The sequence below is a fragment of the Carassius carassius genome, chromosome 46 (genome assembly GCF_963082965.1).
Source record: "Carassius carassius chromosome 46, fCarCar2.1, whole genome shotgun sequence".
Taxonomy (NCBI): domain Eukaryota; kingdom Metazoa; phylum Chordata; class Actinopteri; order Cypriniformes; family Cyprinidae; genus Carassius; species Carassius carassius.
In genome coordinates, this window is record NC_081800.1 from 13250195 (window position 1) to 13258028 (window position 7834).

Below are 7834 nucleotides of genomic sequence, written 5' to 3' on the forward strand. Positions count from 1 at the left end.
GAGGACACTAGGTGACGGAAAGTAAGGACTCCATGCAGACAAACCGAAAAAGACTGGTTAATATAGGGAGGATAATGACTAACAAGTGAAGACACCTGAGTGCAATTAACAGGAGTGCAATTAATGTGATGAAGGGACAAGGCTAGTGGGAATTGTAGTGCCTACGGTGAGGTGCCTACGGGGAAGTGAGACCACTAGTGGACACCCAGGGAACCAGAGACCAGACAGCGTGACAATTTGTTGTTAGTTGGATTTTGAGATATGTGGCGCTGCACTCAAAAATTAATACAAGATATAAGTAAATTGTAGAGGGGCAGGGTTTAAGTGAATTAAATGATTTGAGAAGTCTGGCATACGTGACCAGAGAGATGATCCAGTTATGACACTTTGATTACAATATGAGGTAAATTTGTATTTTTATTTACAAAAGCGACATACACATGGATGAACAATACATTTATCAAATATATTTTGATTGCATGCTGACATTAGCACTTTTAAACATCAGAGTAAAATATGAAATAAATACATCTGCTTTTATTTAATTTCTTTGTTTTGAAAAACTGTATACTTCTGGGTAAATCTGAAGAAAAATCTACTTTTCATTGAGGTCTCAGACTTTCGGATCCTTCTTTATGTAATCGAATATAAAAGAGTGCCTACATCACACACTGAACAACAGACATGTTCTGAAATTCAAGGACCTCACATTTATGACGTTTTGTATTGACTTCGAAGGCATTCTTGAGTTATTAAAATTCATCTTTCTGGTTTTCTTTTTAACGATTAATTTTCTGCTAGACAAAGATTACAGCCAAATGTGGCCTTTATTATCAATCTCGGTCCAATTATGGTAATATACCATACACAAACAAAAACGGTGTGTAGGGTGTAGGATTTGAAGAAAAAATAATAATAACGTTAATAATAATAATAAAGTAAAAATCTAGGTCTGTATTTCGACTTACAAGTGGTTGTTATCATGTTTATTGGTGTTAATTTAATTGCCATTATATACATATATATAAAATGCTAAAATATTTAATAATCTAGTGTTCGGAGAATCAAATGTCCAAACAAACCTTCTGATTTCATTAACGTTACTTACTGGTTGTTTATTCTAGCCACCGATGCCGGTTACTGTCAATGTCAAGACACTTCGCTGTCATAATCCTAAACGAATATGAAGAGAAAATATTATGACTTTAATCATTCCCACCTTTCCTTTTGTTCTCCTTTTCAGCTGTCATACGAGTAAACTGTATCCAAGGGAACTCAAACAGCTTATAAACCTGTAATGCCTGGTAACAACGCAGCTGCTAACCCGGCTAACGTAGCGATTCCACACTCAAGTTCTGTTTAAATGCAAACATGTCACTAACAAACTGTACATTAACGTTAATTTTGGTCTAATACTGCTAAATATCATTCGTACGAAGTGTGACATATCTTAACTCTGTTCTCTGGTTGTAAGAGACGCCTGTTAGCTGTGTTGAGTGAGGAACGAGCTAGCTACCCGTTAAAGGGAACAGAAGCGCTGCGCAGCTAACCACGAGCTAACGAGCAGAAAAACACTTTACCGCAAGGTCGGGTGGAGCAGTACAGACAAACGTATGCATACCTACAGGACAAGTGAAGGCTTATTACGATACTTGGATATGACAACAGTTGTTTAAATAAAATCTTACTTTGTTTCGTTGGTTTTCTGTAATACGGAGTCGCAACGGCGTGTCCTTTCCTCCGTTAGCGGAGCCGCAGCGACTGCAGCTAATTCAGCCCGAGGCTTCACACACGGCAGCGGGCCGCCGATCGCCCCTGAGCCGCATCAGCTCGCCTCTTCAAAACTGAATTCTTCTTTATTTCCCAAATAATCCTTAACCAGGACCCATTTTGTGGTGTTAAAACAAATATTCTACTGAACAACTGTAAACACAAACAAAAACGCTACGACAGTGTCCGTCCTCCACTCGCAGAGCCGACCGCTGCTCCGTGACTCTCACTTTGTTCGAGAACAAAAACAAACCGGGCACAGACTGCGATCACGCCAACCTGCTCCACACACGCGGTCTACTTCCGGACATCCAGTCCCTATGCGTTTGCAACCATGCGCATATGATAACTTTTTTTATGTGACATTTCATCATGCGTTTCTTATGTAAATATCTTAGGGTATACATTTGAAATATAACTACTGTTGGGTGTTATTCGTTAAAAGGGCCATGAACTGAGAAATCAAAATTCTTTTGTCTCTTTTGGCATTTAATAGGTCACTGTACTATAAAAAACATCGTGTAAGATTCAGAACTCAAAACTTTCTCTTTAGTCTAAAACATCTTACATTGAAGCCAATCTGTCAAAACAACAGGTTGTGAAATGCGCCACTTTATGACATAATAGTGTGGCTAAACCCCGCCTCCGCAGAGGAAGATCAACGCCTTCTTCTACATCACTGCCTGTTTATATATAGTTTATATAGAGTATATAAATAATGAGAGGCAGAAATTATATGATAATGATGCCCTGTCTACAGGGTCAGGTCAATAGTTAGGTAAATTAAAACTAAATATAACCGTTATGTAACTTAAGCTTTGAAAAGACAGACAATGAACGAAAAAGATAATTTACAAGAGCTGCGTCACAATGTATATCAAGAGCATCTCTTATTCAGAAGACCGCACACACAGCCTATGTCTCTTCTCATACTCGCTCCTCTCTTATATTCTATATATATAAATATATATAGAACCCTCCCAAAACACAATTGAAAATTGAAAGGAATTCAGGGTTATAATGGGAATTGTATTGGATAGAACAACAGTAATTCCTATTGGAATAATGCCAAAAGCAAAAAGGAATTTTGTAATGGTTTAATGGAAACTGTAAGAATTTAAGGGTTAAGATACTCATACTGTGCATATTGACAATATTGAGCTGAAGCTTGACTTTGCAAATTTGAAATCGCAAATCAAATCGCAATCGCAATATCTGTCAAAAAATAATAATAAATCTCGCAATTCACACACAATGCGAGGTGATTTGGAAGAAAAGCAATTGGAAAAAGATACTTATGATACATTAAATGTGCTGAAGAGATAAATGAAACTTAATACCTTTATTGGATATTACAGGGATGTTATTTATTTTTATTAGGTATTGTTGCTATTTTTAATCGTAAGAAACACAATGTACATCAATGTATGTGATACAAAACAAATGACTTTATACGGACAACTCATTTTACTTCATTTAATAATGTCTTTGTAAAATTATTCTCAGTAGTTTCTCTGAAACATTCAACCGAATGTATAAACTAATTTCTCAAAAGACAACAAATGTGTGTTTCTCATAAAAAAAGAGTGTTAAAGTACCAAGCTATACCCATTTTAAAAGAAAAATAAAATAAAATAAAACTTCTGTGCCACGATTCATTGTCTTTTACATTCAAGCAAACTCAGTACTTTCCTCATACTGTATTCAGAATTTTACAACCAAATTTCTAATAACAAGAAAGTAGAATACTGCTCTGCTTTAGTTACAACACACTTCAATTCCGGAATGAAAATATGTTAGTTTCGTTATAACAGGAGCCCTTCATCAAAACATTTGTTCCAGACATTGCGTCTAGTAGCATTTTTAGCATCGTCTTGTAGATTTGTTGGCAAAAAACTGTAGCAGCCTGGGAAAAGTCAAATGACAGATCCTTTCAGACAGTAGTGAACTTTCACAGACAGCAGCAGTCCAGCTGTTGGGCTTTCCTTCCTGTGACCGATTATTGACAGGTGTTGTAGATCTGAATCTGTTTATTGATGGCATTCAGGATTGCCTTCATTTTATCTTCCAGGCCATCCAGCTGCCTGGCTTTTCCTTCCAATACCTTCTGGTTTTCCTCATAGTCCTTTTCTAGCTCTATGGTTGCAAAACAACAACAAAACCAGGTCAGAATTACAAGGCAATAAACAATGACCCTATGGAGCCAAAAGAGTCTCAATAAAGATAAATGCACACACTACATTCACATATGCACACACAGGATTCATACATGCACACACATGATTCATAAATACAAACACAGGATACACAAATGCGCACAAAATTTACAAATGCACACACAAAATTTAAAAAGCAGAGAAGATTCACAAATGCATACAAAATTCAGAAATGCACACAAAATTCAGAAATACACACACAATTCAGAAATGCAAACAACATTTACAAATGCACTCAAGATTCACAAATGCACAGGACAAGATTCAGAAATGTATTTCTGATGCACACACACATATATCTTGATTTACAAACTGCTTGCGGTCTGTGAACTTCACTGCATTTGTGTGTGAATTTTGAGATTCCCCTGACTTGGCTCGACACACAAATGCCTTTTTTTAAACAGGGAATGATCTGCAACCAATCAGATATCTCCCTTCTTTTAGCCAATCACAAGAATGCAGCCCACGTGGGGAATTGCTTATTTATAAGCCAATCAGCGAACGACTCACTTTCCTCAGCGAACGATTCACTTTACTCACGCAGCGAACGACTCACTTTCCTCACCGAACGACTCACTTACCTCACGCAGCCGGCGACCCACTTTTCGCAGTCGGAGTGTCACTTTCCTCTCGCAGCGGACCACTGACTCTCTCTTCATGTAGGGACCGAATATTATAATTAAAGTGACTTCTATATTGCATCCAAAAGAATATTTAGATATAGTTAAATATTCAAAAAGGTGTAATTTTTTTTTTACTTTCATTAAAATATTTCAATAAAATGAAATAATTGCCTATTGCAAATTTATGAAACTTTTTTTCTGCAGTCACTGGGCTATATGTATTGAGACATTTTTACATTTATATTTTGTAAAAAATAATAAAAAATAAACCTGAATTGTAATCTAAACATCTGTATTTTCATACAATTTCATAAATAAGTAGGCTATAATATGTCGCACCACAGGCATATGGCGCTGTGTGAACGCGTTCATGTGAGTGGCTTATAAGTAAACAATCCCCCACGTGGAGTTCGTTCTTGTGATTGGCTAAAAGAAGGGAGATATCTGATTGGTTGCAGATCATTCCCTGTTTAAAAAAAGGCATTTGTGTCTGGAGCCAAGTCAGGGGAGTCTCAAAATTCACACACAAATGCAGTGAAGTTCACAGACCGCAAGCAGTTTGTAAATCAAGATATATGTGTGTGTGCATCAGAAATACATTTCTGAATCTTGTCCTGTACATTTGTGAATCTTGAGTGCATTTGTAAATGTTGTTTGCATTTCTGAATTGTGTGTGTATTTCTGGATTTTTTGTGCATTTCTGAATTTTGTATGCATTTGTGAATCTTCTGTGCTTTTTAAAATCTTGTGTGTGCATTTGTAAAATTTGTGCGCATTTGTGTATCCTGTGTTTGTATTTATGAATCATGTGTGTGCATGTATGAATCCTGTGTGTGCATATGTGAATGTAGTGTGTGCATTTATCTTAATTGAGACTCTTTTGGCTCCATAGTAAAAAAACACAAGCATGCGTACGCAGTTACTAATGTACTCACGTTTACTGTGATGTTGTCGATGCTCAGGCTGTTCTTTTAGCCATCTGTTCTTTTAGCCATCGAGACTTTGAGCGCTATCAGAGCCAGACGGACTTTCTGAAATCCTGTTACAGCCGCGGAAATGACCGATAAAAATCACGCACTGGATTCAAGAGATGCCCGCTACAAGTAAACCGACACAGTCCTCGGGCAATGTCACCGACTCATTTCGGAAAAATAATACACTTCTCATTTTCCGGATCGCCCACATGAACGCGCGTAGTCCAACAAGAATGCGCGCTCTTCTGGAAAACTGATTTTAAAAGAACTCTCACTGTAAGAAGTATACCAATATACGATTAAATTTGACACAATTTAGGTTAAGAAAAGATGCATGATCGATTAAGCAAACGTTTATATAGTTTATGCAAACAACTAATTAAAGACATCATGTTAAACATCGTCTGGTTATGTGAATAAAGCTCACAGAATAGAGCTGATTTTATTGGTAACTTATCTCAACCAGGGTTTTACAAGTCAGACTTAGAGAGCCCCATAATAATAATAATAATAAAAGCTAGATTTTGTCAGCAACACTTTATAATCACTTTATTTAAACTATTGAATATTAATCCACTAAATAATGCTTTTAAGATCATTTGTTAATGTTCATTCAAGTGTACACAAACCCTTGGTTTAAAACCCTGTCTCTAAGCCAAACACCAGAGAGCATGCTGACAAGACACATATCCTCCACTAAATATGTATTTACTGTATGTGTCTATACTCAAAACAGGATATAGCTTCATTTTACTCAGGTGATCTATCGAACATTTTTCTAATGTAATGTACACTACAGGACTATCAGGAGAAGAGCAGTCAAACATCCATCCATCCATCCATCCATCTTCTTCCGCTTATCCGGGGCCGGGTCGCGGGGGCAGCAGTCTAAGCAGAGAAACCCAGACTTCCCTCTCCCTAGACACTTCCTCCAGCTCTTCTGGGGGGACACCGAGGCGTTCCCAGGCCAGCCGGGAGACATAGTCTCTCCAGCGTGTCCTAGGTCTTCCCTGTGGTCTCTTCCCAGTGGGACGCGCCCGGAACACCTTCCCGGGAAGGCGTCCAGGAGGCATCCGAAACAGATGCCCGAGCCACCTCAGCTGACCCCTCTCGATGTGGAGGAGCAGCGGCTCTACTCTGAGCTCCTCCCGGGTGACTGAGCTTCTCACCCTATCTCTAAGGGATCGCCCAGCCACCCTGCGGAGAAAGCTAATTTCGGCCGCCTGTATCCGGGATCTTGTCCTTTCGGTCATGACCCAAAGCTCATGACCATAGGTGAGAGTAGGAACGTAGATTGACCGGTAAATCGAGAGCTTCGCCTTGCGGCTCAGCTCTTTCTTCACCACGACAGACCGGTACATCGACCGCATTACTGCAGAAGCTGCACCGATCCGTCTGTCAATCTCCCGTTCCATCCTTCCCTCACTTGTGAACAAGACCCCAAGATACTTAAACTCCTCCACTTGAGGCAGGAACTCTCCACCAACCTGAAGAGGGCAAGCCACCCTTTTCCGACTGAGGACCATGGCCTCGGATTTGGAGGTGCTGATTCTCATCCCAGCTGCTTCACACTCGGCTGCAAACCGTCCCAGTGCATGCTGAAGGTCCCGGCTTGATGAGGCCAACACGACAACATCATCCGCAAAGAGCAGAGACGAAATCGTGTTGTCACCAAACCTGACCCCCTCCGGCCCCTGGCTGCGCCTAGAAATTCTGTCAATAAAAATCATGTCCAGTCAAACATATGACGTGAAACTAATATGCAGTTCAGTGGTATGATATGAATCAAAGCTCAGGGTCAGCTAAAGCCACTGATCCAAACAGACATGATTACTCTAGACTAGAGAAATGAACATGTCCTGCCTGACATTAACAGACACAGGAAGGGCCATTCAGAGACAGAAAAGCCAATGGGCTCAACTTTAAAGGTGTGATATATAATGAAGAAAAATCCTGAAATTTAGAAATATGCATTAGAATCATGAGGACTGGTTATATGTGCCACTGTTGCACTTTTTCTACATTCTCTATCGCCCCCTTCTGTAATAAATATGTAATACACAAAATAACTGAGTCTGTGTCTGCATATAAATAAAACAAAACAGTACCTTTTGGATTCCATACCAAAGGTTTAATGTGTTCATATATGTCTTTTATGCAGCATAAAAATTATGGTGTTAAGCACTTCAATGTGTAAATGCAACTACAGTTCAAAAGTCATGGTCAGTAAGATTTAAAAAAAAAAAAAAAA

At 38.8% G+C, this 7834-nt stretch overlaps 1 protein-coding gene across 5 annotated transcripts in view; it reads right to left on the bottom strand.

Annotated features, from left to right (window-relative positions):
• LOC132129646 (ubiquitin carboxyl-terminal hydrolase 19-like) overlaps window positions 1-2071 on the bottom strand; it is a 30110-nt gene extending 28039 nt beyond the window's left edge. For 4 of the 5 annotated variants that reach the window (XM_059541290.1, XM_059541289.1, XM_059541288.1 and 1 more), the window contains exon 1: window positions 1689-2071. The gene's annotated coding sequence lies outside the window, so the exon portion shown is untranslated. Of the gene's footprint in view, window positions 1-1219; window positions 1637-1688 lie in introns of those variants that run through there. The other variant, XM_059541287.1, reaches the window with a different exon arrangement.
• Between the last annotated feature and the right edge of the window lie 5763 nt (window positions 2072-7834).